The following is a 21889-nucleotide window of genomic DNA, read 5'->3' as shown; positions in this document are numbered from 1 at the left end:
TGATGCCTGTGACTCTCAACTATTTTACCATTCCTGCATGGGCCAACTTTTGTGTGTGAAGGTGAACTCTTTGTTTTTGAACTATCTTGTAAATCGAGGGCTTTTGCTGTTTGTTCATCTGGAGATAGGTTGGACATTTGCTTCGTAGAGATGCTCACAGGAATGCCCCTGACTTCTCTGCACAACGTACCAGATTGCAGTGACACCCACTACATCTGCTTTCCTCCCTGGGGACCTGCTGTGGGACAGGCTAAGTAACAGTGGCCTGGTCATTCTGGTGACCACACAGCTACTTATTCATGAAACAAACAAAATGGACTTTTGTCTGCCCTAGAACACGTAGCTTTGGGACTCTGGTGGGCTGAGGGAGAGAGGGCCAAACGGACAGATGGCCTGCAGAATTTGCACTTTGGATGGTTTTGAAGTCTTAAGGGATTATACAAATGGATCTTCTGCCGCTCTTTCAAGTCCTGTGACATTCCTTTCTCTTCTTTCCAGTTAGGTAAAGTCTGTGTCTCTTTCTTTCTTCTAGTATCCTTAAATTAAGTTCACGCTTTTGCATGCCCTCAAGGATCCCTGTACTTTTCCTTCAGGGAACTTATCACAGTTTATCATTATGCTCTCTGTGTGGCTTTTAAACAAATAATCCCACCTCGATTGGAAGCTCCATGAGAGCAGGGACCTTGCCTGGGTCATTCAGCTCTGTGTTTTCAGAGTTGTGCCCAGTGCCGACACATTGTAGCATCTCAATAAAGGTTTGGTGAATGGGTTAATGAAAAAATGAATGACTGAGACTTTGGGTTCAGATTGTGACCCCCTCTTATCACTTATGAGAGGGAGAAATTATTAAAACCATAACCTACCTGCTTATTGCTCATGAGTGACTCGGGACTTGGGTGGGAGGGCTGTTTACACTCAGAGCAAATGCTTAGTTAGAGTTTATTGAGAATAATGAGCATAATTTTCATTTGTTTAGGATGAGTTGCAGTATATGTCTTGGTGGTGTCTTCCTAATTTTGAAGGAGGTAGCAGTTATGACCAGGGATAATCATGGTTTGTTACTGAGCACCTGCCCTGTAGTAGGCACTGTGCTAAGTAATTCACACACAGTATATGACCTCATCCCCCAAATGGCTCCACAGAGAAGGTGTTATTCTCTCCACTTTCTAGGTGAAGGAATCAAGGCTCAAAGTCATTAAGACACTCGCAACATTTTCTGAACCTGAAAATCAGCGCTTTTAATAACTATGTAATTTTGGCTTCACATTTTCTTGTTTAGAACTTAGGATCTTCAAGAGAAGTATTTCTCTTATGAGCATGTGCTGGTTCCCCTTTGCCTTAAGGAGGAGCAGTGACCAGGAAACCGGGGGCAGGACCTTTGGTTTATATAAGCATCGTGCCATCAAACATCATAGGTGCTTCAGTGCTGAAGGTCTATGGAATAAAGAACACCCAGTGACAGGTGACACCTTTAGGGTATTTTCTGGCCTAAGTGCGCAGAGTATTGTTTCAGAACCCCCAGGCTCCTTCCTTGGGAACTTAGAAATTGGGGATGTGGTGAGATACATGACAAAAAACCCAGTCCCTGATTCTGAATATCTGTTAGTCGACTTGGAGGAGACTGGATACACATGTGAAAAGTTTTAGGAGGGAGATTCAGGGGATAGCTCCTGTGGGACAGAGGAAGCAGCGAACCATGCTTTACTCCTTCCCTCCCTCCCTCCTTCCCCCCCTCCCTTCCTCCAACCAGCCACCCACCCACCCAACCAACCAGCCAATGTTCAGCACCTCTCATGTACTAGGCTTATACTCCAGTAAGCAAGGTAATCACAGTCCATGACCCCATGGAACCTATGGCTCCTGGGTGACCAAGGTCCTCTTATGAACTTCTCCAACATTCTTGCCTTCACAGCTGAGATGTGAACGCTCACTCCAGACACTGTGCTAAATGTGTGCTCCCATTATATCATTGACTCCCCCTAACAGTCTCTCCCCACCCAAGAAGTAATTGCATGTGATAGTTGTTCATACAGTACATGAAAGGAAACAAGTTCAGAGAGGTTAAGTAAGAGAGGAACTCTTCCTCAAAGTCCTAAAGGTAGAAAGTGGCAAAGTCAGCAAAGGAATCTAAGCCTTGTCCATATTGCTATTACCAGAACTGGAGCTAGACTTTTGCTAAATTTCATGGGACTTCAGCCAGATTGATCTTGTTCACCTATACATTCTGCCCAGGATGAATGGTGGGACCAATGAACAACTCCACACAGCTTATCAAATGTGTGACCTCAGACAAGTTTTTAGCTCTTATTGCCTCACTGTCATCATTGGTAAAGTGAGGGTGATAATAGTACTTATCTCAGGGGGTTCTTGGGAGGGTTAAATGAGTTAATATATGTGAAGTGCTTGGACCAGTGCTGGGCCCATGTCATGGTCATGGTGGCTATGATGACTGTTGTCCTACTGATAGACGTTTCAGAAAAGTATTCGTTTGGTTGAAGACCAGGAATTCAACTTGGAACTTACAGTTTGCATCTGACCAGATGTGAAACCAGCTTAATGTCCATATTGTCCACCTGGCCTCATATGCCTGAGGTCAGAGATTATCTGGGTCCCTGATGCACCCGCAGTACAAGAACAGCGCCTGACCCATCGAAGCTTCTCAATATTGATTGACTGGACAAATGAATGAACGAATAAATGAATGGACTGTAGACATTACTCACAGTATAACATGATGAAATGAAGACGTATGCCCTCGGTGGGACATCAGCAGACCTGAATTAGAGAGGTACGTGAGTGAATAAGTATGGGCTTCCTGCAGAGACTCTGTAGGATTTGGGGCCTCCAGGAAGAAGCGAGGTCATTCTCTTTCCAGTTCTAACATGAGCTGTCATTCCGGGGCTCTGGGAGGTCCTGGGCCAGGCCTTCACAGCATCCCGAATTTCTCCCCCGGCCAAGCCCTGTGGCCAATCCCCATGAAAGAAAAGGACCTTTCTTCCTGTCCTTTGACTTTAAGCTGGGGTCAAAGGCGTTAGGCTGGTTGGAAAATAAATAAAGTCCCTGGGCAGACAAAGGCCATTCTGAAGCCAGGCCTCACTGTAAACATTGGCCTTCCTTTTCTTTGGCCTGAAGCTTCCAGGTACTTCCCTGGGCCCACCATGACCTCACTTGGCCTAACGGCCTGGTGGCTGCAGCACATTCTGGTGGACTTGTAGGAAGAGTGGAGGGGCTTATGAGGGAAATCAGAGGTAAGTGTCTAACAACTGGTTCTCTGAAAATGTGTGTGTGTATATGCACACTCAAGTTGATCAAGTTAATTGTAAATTTTCCTTTTGTAAAGGATGTACAGCAACAATTTACAAAAGCAATAAATATGAATACCTTCGTTGTAAATTTTCATATAGCCAATTGATTCTCAGACAGTGCATTCACTGATTTATGTGGACCTCTTGTATCTAGAGTCAACTATGGTTGCAATTAGATGACAAGCATAGTTTTGATATGAATGTTGATTGATATTTACAAGTAAGATAAAGGAGGTTTGAAATCACTTGTTTGTCAATAGCATGAGCGACTTTTTTGCATTTGAATTCAAAAGGATATTACCTTAATTTTTTTGTGCTCATCAAATGGAATGGCCACGGACTTGACAATTTTAAGTATAATCTGCATTGTTAGCATCACTTTCCTAAAGCTAGACAATCAGTGAAGCCACCAATTAAGTCCTGATTCATAACGTTTGCAAATTTCTGTGATATAAATACTCCCACCTTGGCTGATTTCAAGCTATTAACGCGATGTCGCTGAGTATAGGCTGGGGAAGATTTGCACATAACCATATAGTATTTGTACCACACGGAGATGATGAGTGTGAACAAACTCCAGAGCACATCTAACAGTGAAGACTACTAAGCTAACTAGGAAATGATGAATATTGAGTATTTATGACCTCTTTTTAATGGGATATCTGAAATCATGAGTTTATATTCTTTGTATAATTTAACTGTTAATAGTGGTTATGTTTAACAACCAGCTTACAAAATTCCTGAAATTTAACAACTAGGTTCAAGCCAACTCTAGCCCACCACTGACCCCAGCTCCATCAAAGAAGATGAAGGCATAAGAGTGAGTGGGCCAGAGGTCTAGTGGATGAGCCAGTACCTAGTACTGAAGATGACATGGGACAAGTAAACTGATGGGGTTACCCGGAATGGAAGGTGAAGAAGGAAGAGATTCCTCTTGTTCAGGAAGTAAAGGAAATTCCCCAGGAACCCTCCAACAGGCTTGGAAAGTTCTTCACTCACTCACTCACTCACTCACTCACAGCATATATTCTTTGGTGTTTCACTTAATCATTGACCTTGTAGGGTTAAAGCATGCATAAGAAGAATGTAGTCCATGCTAGATGCTTGGCTCTTCAAGCGAGCTTTGCAAAGGCAGTGATTAGTTCAGTTTGCCTGCCTCATCAGAGCATCGCCCGCAAATGACTGCCTCCTTACTCACCAAACACAGCTACGAGAACTTTTGTCCTCCTTATGGAGGAGCTTTCTTCTGAGCCTTTTGTTTAATGTGGCAGACATTAAAAAAAATTTTTTTTTCTTTTTTAGAGAGGGAGAGAGAACAAGAGTGGGGGCAGAGGGAGAGAGAGAATCTTAAGCAGGCTCCACACCGGTTACAGAGCCTGACACGGATCTCCATCTCACAACACTGAGATCATGTCTTGAGCTGAAATCAAGATTTGGACGCTTAACCGACTGAACCACCCACATGCCCCTAATGTGGCAGACATTCTAGCCTCTGTGATTTGGCACTGAGGATGCTTTGATTCCATGCTTGTAACTACTGATATTTAAAGGACAAACACGGCTGAATTTTTGTCAAGAATTTTCTTAATTAACTCTCATTAAACCATTTTAATTTCAAGATCCATGTTCAATACAGTGCAGTGAAACTATTTCTACTTTTTGCCATTTTCCTTTTTATTTGATCAAAATAATTTTATAGAGATTAATTCTACTGTGTGTGAGTTTTTATAAGAAAGTCTTAACTTACTGAGTGTGATTTATCTGTATCAAATTTAATTGTATCACATTTTGGCTTCTGCCCAAGTGAATTTTGCATTGTGGCTTTATTTCTAGTAAGTCCAGTTTCCCCAGTTCACATTTGATTGATCTGAACTTTGTCAGAACAATTTGATTCTTTCACCAGTGTTTAGTCTTTAACACATTTTGCTTTGTGTGGTTTAGCTGTTGCCAGTTTTATTTTGGACTTCTTATTTCAAGCAAAACACTGAGACACAAGTGCCCAACCACCTTCAGCATCTATGGAGAAATGGGGCTAGGTACAGGCCAACTGATCAGGTCTGAGTGAAGTGCCATCACCTAAGTTCTCATCTAGAGCAGACAGGTGGATCAGTGAGTAAATATCAACAATAAGAACTTAAGAGAAACAGTGAGATGCAGAGGCCCAAGACTAAACTCAAAGATACACATGAAGCACAATGTTTCTAAATGATACGCCAACACCCGTGGGCTGCGCATGGGATCTTCACTAAGGCACCTTGAATCTGTCAGGGTTTGGGTGTTCAGAGGGAACAGAGTAAGGTCAGTGTGATGCAGCTGATAGCCTTGGGCTCCAGGTTAGGTGCTCTGGGGTCTGAACCCAGCTCTGTTACTCCTTGCTGTGGTCCTCAGGCATTTTGGTTACTCCTTGCTGTGGTCCTCAAGTCCATTTTCCTCTCTAGGTCTCAGTTTTACCAACTGTCAAAGGATGAATTAGTCCTAAAAGTTCATAGGCCCTTTTGAAAATCTAAGGAAATCTTTGAGATCTGCCCTTGGAAATATGCACACACACTCACATTTTGTACACATCTTCAGAGAGTCCCTGAACCCTTTAACGCATGCCCCAGGATGATGAGTTAGGAACACCCAGCCTGGGTGATCTGCTAGGACCTGTCCAGGGTTGACATGCCAGGACTGAGGTAGGTGATATATATACATCTGCCAGCTGATTCCTGAGAGCTGACACACACATTGTTTATAGATAAAAATGGAGAAATCCAGAAAAGAAGGATCTGGAATCCTTTGTATGCATGGCTGGTTCATTAGTATTTTCATTAATACTATAAATGGTGAAGAGCTTAGACCTTGGGATTATATCGTTCGGGTTAAAATCCCCATTCTGTGCATGATCTCAGGCAAGACACTTAACCATTCTGGACCTTAATTTCTGCATCTGTAAAATAGGAATATTATAGTATCAACTTCAAAGGGCTCGTGTATGAACCAGCTAGATATTTGATTAAGTCACCTCCTATCACCTCTTATATAAACAAATGCTCAGAGAATTTTATGTCATACAAGTGGTTAACTATTTCAGCTGGTGGGCTTTGGAGACCATCGAATTCACCTCTCATTTTAGGAAGAATCAGTAAAGGGAGGAGCCTCACCTGAGGTCACCCTACTCACCCATGTCGATTCAGGGTTGCTCTCTGACACTCCCCTTAGACAGTGGAAAAATTTGGCAACTAACATGATGTCATCGGCATCCCATTTTTCAGCGCAAGAGGAGGCCTATGCCCTCAGACCAAGTCCCATGTAATTATTTGCTGTATTTGTAGAGTTTTCCAATACCAGCTGTTTCTGCATGTGAGCACAGAATGATTCAGGGCAGGTTGAACACCCATGGTATGACTTCTACAAAAGCAATTTGTAGGAGCCTCTAATTCCATCGGAAATTAGTCACACTAAGTCTAATTACAAGGCTTCTATGACCTTGGCTTCCATGACTGGCGGCCCCTCCCAGAGCAGGCATTTCAACTACCCAACTGCAATATCAGGGGCTGTTTAATGTTACCACTCTTGGAAGGACCAGAGTCTCTGGGGGAAACCCTTCTGACATAATCACCTTATTATCTGACTCAGGCAAAAGCCAAGGTAGAAACTTGCTTGAGAAATTTCTGAATTCAACCAGGCACTGGGACATACAGGATGATCCCATAAAGACGGGGTTAACTTTGCTTTTGAGGGAACTGTGGATTATAGAACCAGTAGAATGACATGTGTGTGTGTGTGTGTGTGTGTGTGCGTGCATTAACAAAGGCCACCCCACTTGTGAGAAGATGTATGAACATTTACAGACGAGGAAACTGAGGCTCAGAGAGTCACATGCTTGCATTTCCAAAGAACTGTTGATCATCTTAATGTAAGTATATTTTAAACGGCCAATGTTCCAGAGGGAAAGAAGGACTGCAGGTGTGACTAGACACAGGAATAAGTCGGAAAAAAAGAACAAACAGAGCAACCCACCCCACCCTCAGTTCTAGCATAAAGTCTCATTTCAAGGCTCTCCGGTTGTCTCAGTTTCCCCAGGATGGTCTGTCTATGAGAGAATGCAGAGCAAACTGGCTTAAGGGGGAAACAGCTTGCAATGACTCAGGGAAGAAAGCAACCCCCACCCCATCCAACACACACACACACACACACACACGTACACACATGTGTACCTACACACCCACTCCAAGAACCAATTCTGTTCTGTTTTGTACCTGGTCTTTCCCCAGTGGCCATGGATCACTTCCTTGTGACAGTTCTGAATATTCTGGTTGCTACTTAGCTTTTCTGCTGTAGCCCATTCCCACTGCTTTTGAGTTCCAGAGTGTTGAATCTTGTGGGTCTCTGTGATTATCGTGCCCCTGTCCAAAGCCCCCTGAACAAATAATCCCCAGCATCTGTGCACTTGAAAGATGACACAAACTCTTACTGGGCAGAGAAACCACCAGGACAATCTGGACAATAGAGAATTGTGGCAACTGCGCTTCTAATACAAGTAAGCAGTCGGAAAATGTCAACACTTTGCAATCTCCCAAACTCAGATTTAAGTGCTTCCCTCAGGGTGATCCCCAAGGATACACAGTTCTATTGGCCAAGTTGTGGCTCCTGCCCAGGGATTCCATAACTCAGGGGTGATTTCTGGATGTGTGGGATTTCAGATACGTTTCATTCTGCTTGAGAGGTGGACCTAAGTTCAGATCCCAGCTCAGGCTACCTAGTTATCTGTGAAGTGTTAACAAATGATGTCACTGTCCCCAGCCATGATTCTTCCAACTGTAAGTGGGATAATAAATGTATCTAAAGCACTTAGCATGGTGCCTGGAATATAGGAGATATGACCTTATGACTCTGTTTAAGCCTATATATTTATCTGGGAAGAAAAAACGACTCGTAAAGGGAATTCAACAACTCCAAAAGGAACCCAGAGAAACATAAAGAAAATAAGTTACAAAACAACCTTGACTCCCAAGGTCTTCCATGACCCAAGACATTGTTTTATGTACGTTTTGTGTGTTTATTTGAATGTGTGATTGGGAGTTGTTTCTATTTCCCTCCTCCTTGGGCTCAGTAGGGCCCAACCAGTCCAGATAAATCAGCATCCCAAATCCAAAGAAGAAAGCAAAGTGACAACCCTGAGAAATTGGAGTTATAGGGATTATGTTCTTTGAACTGTAAAAGGAAATACTTGACCTGACCTAGAATTTCTGTACAATTCTTTGGTGTGAGAGACAGCTTGCAAGATGCAGATTGGATGCAGAATTGTGGTTGCAGTCAGAGGGTGGCCGGGGCTGAGTAATCCAAAGACTTGAAAGTGCCAGACCTCCAAGATGGCTCCCTTGTAGGGCTGGTGGTCAAAGCTGGCTGTTAGCTGGGAGCCCAACTGGGCCCATGGTCAACTGGAGTGCTGAGACATGGCTTCTCCACAGAGCTTGAGCTTCTTGCAGCATGTGACTGGGATCCAAGACTGAGCATTCCAAGAACTGACATTCTAAGAGACTAAAAGGGGAGCTGCAAGACTTCTTATGATCTAGGTTCAGAAGTCATACAGTGTCACTCCTGCTGCATTCTGTTGGTTATATAGGTGTGGCCTCAATTTGATGTGGGAGGGCATGAAAACTGAGAGGTATGTTTCCTTGGGGTCACCTTTGAAGACTAGATATCAAAGGGCTTTTTTAGATCAGATAGCACTGTTAGCTAGGTAATAATTTTGAAAATTATTTTTGTTTCCATGGAAAAGGAGTAAAGATGCTTCGCTGCCTGTTTTTCATAAAATTCAGCTGGTTATCTTGAACCTTCCATCATGCAACTCCTAGCATACTTGCACAAGTTTTTATTACCTAGCGAGGCCAAAAGAAACCAGCCTTGTCCTTAAGAGCTGCAGGAGGTATATTAGGCCAGTCACCTTCTCTGTGCCCAAGAGGGCAAGCATGACTCTCTCCCCAGCCAAGGGCAGGTACAAGAGCATTCTCAGACCTTTCTTATGGGCATCTCTGAAGGAGTAGCAGAAGTGTAGATGGATTCAGCTTTGGGTGCAGGGTATATAAACTCACTCTAGGCCACAGAGTGGAGATTTTTGGATGAAAAAATTTAAGATCTAAAGAACCCCCTCAGCTTTTGAATGAGGTCTCAAGTGAGTACATGACTTGGCAAGCTTCAGACACTAGTTAAGTGACGTGGGAGTGACCAGACCTGTGTTCTTATGAGTCTTAACCTGATGATCCTCACCTAGTCACTCTACCTCCCTCCTTATAAGGTCTCCCTTTATTTCTGTAGTGGTTCCTGGCACCTAGTTATTTCAGGACTTGTATGTAGTGAGGCTTTCAGAAAAGGACCATAAGTTAGCTTGAGTGGAAACCCCAGCTAAACACGGCATTCACATGGAATATGCCTGAGATCATTGATGGAAAGGCCACACAGGTCTCCTCTGGGACAGGCCTGGGATCTGGAGGCCCAGTCTAATCTCTACCTGAAGAAGCCATGCGAGGGTTTCAACGTGAGTAAATAACCCCAACTTTATTTATGCACTCAGCCAATAGTTACAGCTTTCTCCCATGAGCCTACCGCTGCCCCAGGCTCTGGGAAATAGACCTGTAAACAAAGTCTATCAAGCCCCTGACCTCCTGGAACATAGACTCAGTGATGGCAAACGGTACCAACCTTTGTTCAGAACAAAGATGGTTGGCAATTTGGGGTTTCTTCTCCACACAGATGGGTTACAATGGCTAAAGTTTAAATTAAATATAGAAGCATCTCCTTCATATATATATATGTATATATATATACATTTCTTTTTTTTTTTTTTCCTGAAAAGTGAGACTGGAGCACCTATGTGGCTCAGTCGGTTAAGTGCCTGACTCTTGATCTTGGCTCAGATCTTGATCTCAGCGTCGTTGAGTTTGGGCCCTCCAGGCCCAGCTTGGAGCCTACTTAAAAAAAAAAAAAAAAGTGAGACTATAAAATGATTATGGAATGGATTTAAAATAAAGAATTTCAAGTTAGAGAATTAAGAACAATGAATTCCCATGAAAGAGATTAGTTGAATGAGTTAATTCTTCGTTTTCCAAAAATCATTTCCTAAACAATAGCTCCCTGGCATGGAACGGGAGTCTTTGAAAACTCTGCCTCTCCTCAGAATTCTTGATATGACCTCATCTTATTGCATTGTTAAATAATCTCAATCCTTTTGGGTGTAACTGATTTAACAAGTTAACACTTGATGCTGTTTAGACAACGTGTTCCTCAAAGGAGCAAGACGGAGCAGGACTGGGTGATTACAGCCTGGGAATGGGATTTGGGCCTCTCGCATCTGGTTGTCTGAGCCGTTCGTACGCTTTGATTTGGTCAGTGACACCCACAGGCACCCAAACAAATGGCTTCAAGATTGTCAAAGAAGATATGTGTTATTTAGCCAAACTTATTTAATCAAATGAATAATTTGATTAAAGTCGATATTCCTAATCATCATTCAAGACACGTTTACTGAGGACCTATTATGCACCAGGCAACATAGCTGCTAGAGGTGCCTACCCTAGCAGATATGACCTTGATATGACCTCCTGTTACTGCATTGTTAAATAATCTCAATCCTTTTGGGTGTAACTGATTTAACTTCCCATCCAGCGGGTCAGAGACAGTGAAACAAATGAGTGAAGGTGGGAATCAGTGCTATGCAGTTGGACAGGGATCTGGGACAGGGAATGGCGGGGCGTTATTTTAAGTTGGGTGGTAAATTCATCCTGGTGGGGACTGGCCTCACTCTTGTGAGTGATTGCTGGTTAAACCAACCTTTGGAAGAAGGTCGTGCAGAATAATGAGAACAGTGGGCATAGGATCAGAAGTTTTAAATTCTCTCCTTAGCTTGGCAACTGTGACTTTGGCCTTGCACAGCCTCTGCTTCTTCACTAAGGCTGCCATTAAGAGGTACCACTTGGTGGACAATCTCAAACGTTCTTTTAGTTCTAACATTTAAAAATCACGTCATCTGTACTTTAGGTTTTAAGAACATTTGGGCTTGGTAAGGTTGCCCAGAGAGAGCTAGACTCACTAGCAAGGCCTCTTTTTCTAACACTTGATGTTTAATTGCTTTCTGATTCCAGACCTCTTTCCCATACATTTTTCTCTTGATCCTCACAAAAACACTGTGGAGATGAAGAACCTGAGGTTTAAATCAGCTAAGTAACATACCCAGTTTCACATGGGCAGTAAACAGAGGGTCTGTGGAGCAGAGTCTTACTGAGTGACAGTTGATTACTATCAGATCAAAACAGCCCTACTCCAATCACAATACTTCCTTCTTTTTTTTAAGGCTGAATACATATGTGTATCCAATTATATATATGTCACATTTTCTTTATCCACTCATGTGTTGGCAGACACTCAGGCTGTTTCCATACCTTAGCCGATGTGAATAACGCTGCAGTGAACATAAAGAAACCTGCCATTTGTGACAGTGTGCATGAACCTGGAAGACATCATGCTACATGAAATAAGCCAAACACAATAAAGCAAATACTGCATGATGCAACTTACATGTGGAAGCTAAAAGAACTTGAACTCTAAGGAGCAGAGAGAATGGTGGTTAGCAGGGCTGAGGGTGTGGGGAATGGGCAAATGTTGGCCAAACGGCACAAAGTTCCAGATTTTCAGGATGAGTAAGTTCAGGAGAGCTAATGTACAGCTTGGTGACTACAGTTGACAGTACTGTATTGTGTAATTTGAAATGTGCTAAGGAGTGGATTTTAATTGTGGTTACCAAAAAAAAAAAAAAAGCTAATTATGAGAGGTGATGGTATGTTAATTAGCTTGATTGTGGTAAACATTTCACAATGCATACATATGTCAAAACATCACCTTGTACACCTTAAATATATACAATTGTAATTTGTCAATTATACCTCAATAAAGCAGGGGAAAAAAAACGAGCCCTCCCCAACTCAGGTCTACTCAAAGATGTTGAAACAGTGACCTTTGATATCCTTCCAACATCAAAGTTCTACATTTGTGTCCTTAAAAAAAAAACAAAAACCCCACTCTGGAGCTAGAATGCCACAGACATGATTGAGTGATTGCGTGATATCTATAGGCTACTTTGCCCCTACCACAGACAGGAAGTTCCTTAAGCCTTGAAGGCGACATAACAATGTAGCAAAACATAAAATGACATTCACCCATTGAAACATGAAGGTGGGCACATTGCTGCTGGGAAGGTAAAATGGAATAGTCGCTTTGGAAAATGCTTTGCCAATTTCTTTTTTTTTTTTTAATTTAAATTCAATTAGCCAACATATATTACATTGTTAGTTTTTGATATAGTGTTCAAGGATTTGTTAGTTGCATATAACACCACATCATGTGCCCTCCTTAATGCCCATCGCCCGGCTTTGCCAGTTTCTTATAAATAAACATACACTTAGCAAATGACCCAGCAGTTCCACTCCTAGGCATTTATATGAAAGAAATGAAAACTTGTGTCCACAAAAACCTGTACGCAAATGTTTATAGTGACTTTATTCATAGTTGTCCCAAACAGGAGCACCTGACGTCCTTCAACAAGTGCACGGATGAACAAAGTGTGGTGTGCCCATGGCTATGGGATACTGCTCAGTAATGAAAAGGGATGGATTGCCAACACATGCAGTAACTTGGATGAATCTCCAGTGCATTATGCTAATTGGAGGAAGTCAGATGCAAAAGGCTACATAATGTATGATTCCACTGATGTGGCAGTTTAGAAAATGATGTGTGGCTGCCAGGCATTGGGAGTTGGGGGACGGGTTGATGATCAGGGGACCCAGGGAATCGTTTGAAGTGATGGGACTGTTTTTTTTTTTTTTTAATTTTAATTTTTTTCCCTTTTAGAAGGAGAGAGAGAGCGTGTGAGTATAAAAAAGTAATAATATATACTTGTGTGTGTTTTGATTTTTAAATGTTTTGAGTTAATAGTCAATAGTTAATGTTAGCAAAGCACCCCATTTTTTTTTGCAGTGTCCATTTTCTGAGGATGTCAGATGGGGTCAGAACTAATGAAAGGCCTGTCAGGAAGAATCTTGGTTAACCAGATCAGGTTGCCTAAGTTGGGGGAACCACGAAAACCAGGTTGGAAATAATCAGCCAGGAATCTTTACTGCTTTGGTCCCTAGGACTCACATCCTATCCTCTGTTTTGTAAACTTGTAAAATGTGACTTCTGTAATCCATTATGTTTTGAGCATCCTCACTCATTCTAACCATATAGAATTGGCAAATTTTTGAGGTCAGGGAAGTGAGTGGAACACAAAGCATTCAGCAGAAGTAGATTTTTCCCTTCATAGTATAAGTTCTTTGAGGACAGCTACTAGACGCTAATTTGCTTATGGCACCAAGCACAGTTCTTTGAGGGCAAGAATGTCCGCTAAACCTCGAAGCAAACGTGGATGTACATCACTCCGAGACACATACTGCCAAATTCCTTCCCGTATCCCCACCTGAAAGACCACGCCTTGGAAAAATATGAAACACTGCCCAGTCCAGAGTAAGGCAGAGGACTGAGTCAGGGGTTTCATCTTAGTCAAAGGGATGCACCACCTTATATCTTTTCCTTTTCTGTCTCCTGGCATACCTTCCGCATGAGTTGTGAGCCTTGAGAGGGCCTCCCGGTTCTTCTCGATCTTGTTCTCATGCCGTCACTCTCAGACTGCTGGAGCTGGTCCTTCTGACTGCAAGAAATGTTAGGTGAAACCTAATTACGAAGGAAGGAAGGAAGGACGGAAGAAAGGAAGGAAGGAAGGAAGGAGCTGGTTCATGTGACTTAAAAACCAAGCCAGTTCCAGGAATGGGTTAATGGTACCCATGGTGTCACCATCTCTTGTCTCTGCTTCCCTCCATTCCCTAGCTTCATGCCGTGTAAGTGTGGTGACCGGCAGCTCCACTTTGCACATCCCCTCCCCCAGGTTTGGTTGTAACAGCAAAGAGAGCATCTTGTTCCCAATGCTTTGCACAAAAGCTCCAGGTCTGATGCTGGTTGTGGCAGGGAGGGAGGATTCCAGAGTTGGGCCGGCCTGGGACACCCGGATCCAAGGGTGGAACACATGGCCTGGGGACAGTGGGAGTGGGCAAGAAACCTCCCCCATAGAAGACTAGAATGCTGTTACTGGAAGTGGAAACATTCACTTCGGTGAGATGAAACCCATGTGTCTGACCTCATCTCAAATTTGATTACTCAGAGCGGCTCAGCTCCCAGGTATGCGGAAGCAGGAAGAAGGGAGCTGCATTTGGTTTCTTGGATCATCCGGCTAGGAAAACTGAGGCCAGGCGTTTAGCATGCATCTGAGAGGCTGCTTCCATCCTAGTGAATTTGGTTCTTGGTGCTCTTTGCTCTCTGTCTCTTTTCGGGTCATCTTATACTCGGGATCTGGCCTGTCTTCTCCATCACAGCCTGGGCCATAGTAACCTTCGTGGCCTAGGTAACCTTCAGCAGAGACAAGGTGAGTGTTTCTCAAAAGACACCCTTACTAAATAGGTAAGTGGCAATTTTTAATAAAGGAAACAAATGAAGCAGAGTAAAACAAAATGCAGAGTTCGTGATGCCTTTTCAGGACCTATTTTACAGAACATGTGGTTTAATTCAAATTAAGTAAAGTGTAGTCATAGATTAGATCCCAGAATGTCAGAACAGTAAGGGACCTTTAAAAAAGTCCCCTAGTAGGGGTACCTGGGGGGCTCAGTTGGTTAAGCATCTGCCTTCGGCTCAGGTCATGATCTCAGGGTCCTGGGACATAGGCTCCCTCTGCCCCTCCCCAGAACCCCCTCAACTCGTGCTCTCTCCCGCACACTCTCTCTCTCAAATGGATAAATAAAATCTTTAAAAAAATTTTTTTAAATTAAAAAAAAAAAAAGTCCCCTAGTCCACCCTCATTATCCTACAAATGGGGGCACTGAGGCTGGGGACGGGAGTGATTTCTCCAAAGTTCACATCAGCATCAATGTTGGTGTCAATGTCCATGTTAGAGTTGACCTAGGACCAACATCTTTTCAGTATGTGCCCCAGTTCTGTTTTCAGACACAGTGCTTCTGTTGTTCCAACCTGAAATGATCTTCTGTAGCGTCCACCCATGTGGAAAGAGCTCATTTTTATTTAAACAATACTCTTTTAGCAATATCTATGAACAGATAATGCATTCTCATGGTTCCCAAATCAAAAATTAAATAGGGAATGGTAGGCATATAAAGCTTCTCTCCCTCCCTGCCTCCATTTCCCTTACCCATGGGCAACACATTTTATTAATTTCTTGTGTATCTTCCAGGTATCTTTGCGCATATACAAACCATTCAGTGATATACTCCCCATTTTAAAAAAATGCATTATAGCATACTATATGCTCTGCTTTGTATTTTGCTTTTTTCACTCAGGTGCTTATCTTGGACAACTTTCCCTATGAGTATATAAAGACCATCCTCATCAATTTTACAGCTGCCTAGTTTTCCGTCGTGAGATGGGGTCATAGTTTATGTAGCTGGTCCTGTAATGGTGGCAGTTTTGATGACATTCAATGTTTTGCTATTCTCCACAATGCTGCCACAAATAACTTGATAAACACATCATTTCACGTGTCTGTGGTTGTACGTGCAACATAATGTCTCCCAAAATGAAAGAGCAAAATCCTAAGGGTATGTGCATTTGTTGTTTTCATGGATGTTTTTGAACTTGCCCTCCATGATAGTCCAGTCAGTGTGGGCTCCTCTAACATTTGAGGTGGCCCCTTTCTTCAGGTAACAGCTTGTTACCAAATTTTATATCTTTGTATATTTGATCGTAGTGAGATGTTATCTCACTGCTTTTCAATTCAAACTATAGAAAAATAAACAGTCACTGAATGTCCCTTCCTCATTTCTTCTGAATCCCATTTCCAGGATAAATTTCTATTATCACTCTGATGTTAAGGGTCCCAGGAGTACTTGCAGCTTTTTTTTTCTCTCAAAATACATCATTGTCATTATTCAGAACATACAGATCTGCCTCATTCATTCATACGATAGCTGTTTCCTGAGCATGCATTGGGTTTTAGACCCTGGAGATAAAGCTCCAAACAAGATACACATTCCCCGTCTTGTGGAGCTTATACTCTAGCAGTGAAGACCTTACAAGATGGATGAACAACGAGACTATCATTCTGGAGAAAGTCAAGTGCCCTGAAGAACACCGGGTGATGTGGTAGAGGGAGCGGAGGTGGGGGCAGAACCAGCTGCCCACCCCCCATATCATTAGGAGCGAAAAGGTTAGTATGTAAAGTGAGCAAAAAGCGCTCACAAACCTACTGCTAATAATAGTAATTTCATTTATTAGTTTTGGCCTGAACTGACCTGTTGCTTTGGTGTTATGTAAACAGAACTTTCAGATTGCCATTAAGACGGCCCGGGGGCGCTGAGCTAGTGACAGAAAAAGCCATTCCGGTCCCCCCAAGTGGGCTGGTGCTAATTCCGGAGATCACAAGGGAGAAACCAGTTAAGAAAAAAATTATTTCCTCCCTTTCACCAAGTACTCAAGAAACAATACATTGTCTCTTGCAGGTTTAGAAAATCCTGTCTGGATTTGGAATCTCATTCAGTTGGCTGCCCACGGATCAGGTTGTACTAAGAGCATGGGCAGAAGATCTGGTAAAGGGAGCTGTGTTTCTGATGCCGCCCTTGCTACCCACATGACGGCGGACAAGCCTCAGAGGGAGACTCGAAGACTGCTGGACATGTAGCTTGATGAAGTCAGCTTGCTGCAGTTGTGACTCTGGCTTTTGCGTGGGTCATGGTTCTCTTTTCAGAAACCAACCGGATCTCCACCTTGGACTTCAGTTCTAGTCTAAGTTTTGTCTCTCAGAACTGCTGGAAAATTCGCTGGCCACCGCCAGCTCCCAGGCAGACAGTTCCGTGTGCCCAGGACACGGGGAGGGCCTGTCTCTACCCCATTTTGCTGGATCTCCATTAGGCTGCCCTCTCTCTCTGGCTAGCACCCCATGACTGCCCTTCCTCAGACATTGTTTCTCTTTCTCAGAGGGGCCTATCACCACCTACAGCTGGCCTGCTTCTTCTGTCCCCAACTCAGAGGCATGTCTAGTTTCTACTTTCTTCCATTCTGGCCCATACCGTGGCCAAGGGCAGCGTCTTCCAACCATCTTTTTCTTTTACACATAAGCTTTTAAATGGAACCCCAAACAGAAAACAGTAAAAAAGGAAAAACAAAACAAAACAAAACAACAAACGTTACTTGGGCTAATTAAATCTTCCTTAAGAGAAACACATCATGGTTTGCTGAGCCAAGAGTCACCACAGACCCCTAGGACCCTCAAAATTTAGTTTGAAACTCTGAACTAGGTGACCTAGTCTATTCCTTTCTACTTTATAGGAAGCAGAGAAATTTAGGGGGCTTGCTCAGGTCACACAGAGAGACTGGCCAAATCCAGTCTCTAGAATATGTTACTTTCAAATAAAATCCTGCCTCTGGGAGGGTAGAGACCTTCGTTGCCATGTGTCACGGCTGCGGGCTTCATGTGTGGTGCAACACTTGGCACCTTGTAGGGGCTTGATCAATCATGGTGAACGAAGAACGAGTCTCGTTGAAGAGCTTTCATGTGCCAGGCTTCCCGCCCTTAGCTCTGGGAATAGAACCATGGACAAGGCTGACCAATAGAACCATGGCTCCTTCTTGTACTGAGCTTAGGGATAAACTGGAACTTGGACCTGAAATATTACCACGGAGGTTTGAGCAATAATCACAACTCTCTGACTCTTGACAGATGGGAGGACAGGAGCCAGGCAGGCCGCTGGGTGCCCGCTGGGTGAGGAAGGGGGGGGGTCAGACCCTCAAGCCCACCCGTCCCCCACTAATGCCTTGTCTTGCTTCAGAGAGCTGGGCTGCGTCATCTTGGCTAAGGGTGTGGCAAAGCCTGCTTGGGGGAAGGCAGTGACCTCAACTATTCAGCTGCAGGAGCCCTGCCAGATGCTGTCACACCTACAGCGAGGGCTGCCTCTGCCTGAAGCCCCGGGCTGGGCAGGGACAGGGCAGGTACTGAGTCTCCACCCAGCAGCTGTATGTTGTGTTCCCTAAGCCCTCCCACTCGGTCAGCCTCTGCCCAAGCTGTTCTTTCTGCCTGGGGTGGCCGCTCCTCTTCTCATCACCCAAAAAAGTTCTTCCCATTCTTCGAGGTGAAATTTAAACACCACCTCCTTCAGGAAGGCTGCCCTGATTACTACATGCACTTCCTCATCCAGGAGGAAAGGATTGTTCCTCTTCTGGCCTCACACAGTGCTCAATCTCTCCTTTTCCTGTTGCAGCCACAGGGGCAAATTATGGGTTCCTCGGGGTGTGTTAGATCATCCATCTCTTCATTCCAGAGCTATTTATTGAGTACCTACTATCGGCTGGGCGTTGTCAACAATGTCCCAGCTTTCATAAAGTTTCCTTTTTGATAGGAGAATCAGGAAAAAAAAGAAAATATTTTCAGGTTGATAAGGGCTAAGAAAAAAAATTATGATAGACAGTTTTGGGGTGGAGTTTATACCAGGTTAGACAGGTCAGTCAGGGATGGCCTTGTGGAGGAGGTGAAATCTGAGGTGAGGTATGAATGATGAGAAGCAGCCAGCTATGGAAAGAGCTGGAGGAAGGGCATTCCAGGTAAAGGGGGGAGCAGGTGCCAAGACCCTGAGGCAGGAAAAAGTTTGGTGTGTTTGAGAAACAAGAAAAGGCTAACATTGTGGAAATGAGTTGGGGAGAAGGAAGAAGGGTTCAGAGAGGTGGAGAGGATCCAGGTCTGGTCAGACCTTGTGGGCCACGGTGAGTCTCATGGGATTTTGTAAATCTGGGATACCACAGGACAGGATTAAGTAGGGGACAGGTGAGAACTGACTGGTATCCATTCATTCATTCAGTAATGACACATGCCTCCTTTGAGACAGATATGGAACAAGGTGCTGGCCACACAAGGAAGGCAGAGATGCCGCCAGCTCTCTGGGTATGTGTGTGGAGTGGATGCTTCCCCTAAATAGCATCATCCCAGCAAAGTATGGTTTTCTACTTTGCTGATTCAGATGTTTGATTTGTCAGGTTCCTTGTTATTGGGAGTGTGGTCCATGAGCCCTGCTGCATTACCTGAGAGCATGTGAGAAATGCAGACTCTGGGGCCCCATCCCAGACGGATGGAATCAGAATCTATATCCCCATTTGTTTTGTATTCAGTACTAAAGTGTGAGAAGGACTGGCCTAGAAGTCATCACAGCATGGAGGAATAGACTCTCACTAACCACACTGGGAGGACAGTAATGAGTCTTCTAGCAGCTCAACACTTTGGGGCGGTGGCTAGTGACCGCGTATATTAGCGCTTCTCAAAACTCTAAGCTATGTGCACATCACCTGGGAATCTTGTTAAGATGCAGATTCTAGCTCCATAGGTTTGGAAGGGGACCCCAACTTCTGCATTTCCAACCAGCTTGAAGGGGATGTTGCTGCTCCTGGCCCAAGGAGCACGGAGTCTTGCATGACCCCTGCGTGAGCCCACTTGATTTTCAAGACCACCCCGTTGTGAGATGTTTGTTCGCATGATGTGGATCAGGAAACACACTTACAGAGCTTAGACGAAGCTGTGTGACCTTGGGCGGGGGGCTGGGCTTGCTTTCCTCATCTGTAAAGTGAGGCTGATGGTACTAGTGCTTTAGAGGGTCTCTTGCAAGAGTAAATGAAGCAAAGCATGGCATGCGTTTAGCAGAGTGCTTGGACACAGCAAGAGTTCAGTATTTGGCAGCTTTCTTGTTTCCCTTGAGTCCAGGTTTTCTGACTCTAAAACTGGGGTTCTTGCCACCACGTTAGTAGAAACCAGGGTTTGGCTCAGCTAGAAGATGAAGTTAAGGCTGAAAATATTTAGCAAGAATAAAGATGGATGGAGTTGGTCGGGTACATTTCTAGATGCATGGCATCTAGAAGAGAGGCCCTGATTCCTAGCTGGCTTCGAGCACGTCTCCGTGGCCACCTCCATTTCCACAAGGAGGCCACCTCTGAGACCAGGTCACGGCTCCATTCACAAGCGGCTCGGCTTCAGCTTTAGATATTGACATTTCTGGAAGTGCTCCAGATCCTGGGGATATACTCTGTCAGTAGTTCCTTAATAAAAATAATCTATAGAGCCCTCAATGACTTATAAAGCGCTTAGTGTTATTTCACTGCTTTGAAAAGGGCATAGAACTGATATAATCCATTCTGCGAGTAAGAAAATGAAAGAGGCGAAATGATTCACCCACTCCCACTCGTTCAGTACCTGCCTTCCGATGCGGAGTTCATTAGTTCGGCCAATATATTTGCTGAGCAGTCCCAGTGCAAGCAGGTCCTGCGCTGGAACATGAGATTTCGATATGGAGAAAAAGAGACAGGTCCTTGTCCTCCTGGAGCTCACATTCTAGCGAGGAAAACCGCCACTGTGGTGAGCGCTATGAAGGAGAGACACATGTCCCTGTGAGCACCCAACAGAGGAGAGCTGACGTAAAACTGAAGGCTGATGTGGCCACGGAGCTGATGTTTGAAGATGACCAGACAGGGCCCTGACAAGGACCTTTGACTTTATCCCCACAGTGTTGTGCAGGCACGGAGGGGCTGAGGAGGAGTGATAGGTCAGGCGTGAGTTTTTCATAGAATCTCCTTAGCACCAATCTTACCGCACCTTTTTCAACCTTGGTGTGTTCTCCTGCTTCCCTGAGACATCTCTGAAGATAGAGAGCCGGTCTTCAGTGGCATGAGACCCAGTGGGATTACATTTGAGCAGGGTGACTCGGTCAAGGCCACGGCCATGCACGGCATCCTCAGAGAAGGCCTCAGCATGTAGGTGGCAAAAGTCAACAGGCAGCAAAGTGGATGATATTCCGGCTCCAGAGCCTATGCTCAAAAATGGGGAAAGCAAAGACTCCGGAACACCCTGTCTCGCCCATCCTTTCATGGAAAGTCAGGGAGTGGAAGGCAGTCAGGCATGGGCGTGGCAGATTCCTGGGTTTAAATGCCAGCTCTGCCACCTAGCAGGTGCTGGGTCGGTCACTTCTCTTTTGTTCTCCATTTCTTCAAGTGGGGAAGATAAGGTCTCTCCTCAGGGTGCTGTGAGGAGTGAACAAGATGGCGGCTGTAAGCCCTAACTCGGGGCCTAGCACACAGCGAGTCTTTAGAAGTGGCAGCCATAGTTTTAATGGTGCTGGCAGACAGCCTGAGTGAGCTCATAGAGTGAACCCTGATTCTCTGACTTGTCCAGGTGGGAGACCTCCTGTGAAATAGGAGTGGCTGCCTCCTTCAGATGCAGCTGAAGCATGACCTCATTACCGCCCTAGAGAAAAAAAAAGTAAAAACTCCTGAGGTTGGCATCCAAAGATGATCACCACAGGGCCCCTGCTTCAGCCTCCATTTGGATCCCTCCCCGAGTATGTCACTGTCTGCCCATCATTCTCCTCATGCTTCATGTCTTGGTTTGGGAACTGCTCACCTGCGTAACTCTTCACCTGGCAACCTCCCAGAGTCACATCGTCCCGAAGTCTTTCCTGATTTCTCCACATAGAATACTCATT

The 21889-nt window shown here is 44.4% G+C and overlaps 1 long non-coding RNA gene across 1 annotated transcript; it reads right to left on the bottom strand.

Annotated features, from left to right (window-relative positions):
• Positions 1-13590: 13590 nt before the first annotated feature.
• LOC118006595 lies at positions 13591-21643 on the bottom strand. The gene is made up of 2 exons (XR_004678130.1): positions 20605-21643; positions 13591-14025 (listed from the first exon to the last, which is right to left on the bottom strand). It is a non-coding gene; the product is annotated as an uncharacterized LOC118006595 (long non-coding RNA).
• Between the last annotated feature and the right edge of the window lie 246 nt (positions 21644-21889).

The sequence above is a fragment of the Mirounga leonina genome, unplaced genomic scaffold, assembly GCF_011800145.1.
Source record: "Mirounga leonina isolate KUSES-001 unplaced genomic scaffold, KU_Mleo_1.0 Mir_98, whole genome shotgun sequence".
Classification (NCBI taxonomy): domain Eukaryota; kingdom Metazoa; phylum Chordata; class Mammalia; order Carnivora; family Phocidae; genus Mirounga; species Mirounga leonina.
Note: the sequence above shows the minus strand (reverse complement) of the source record. Positions and strands in the feature narration are given on the sequence as shown.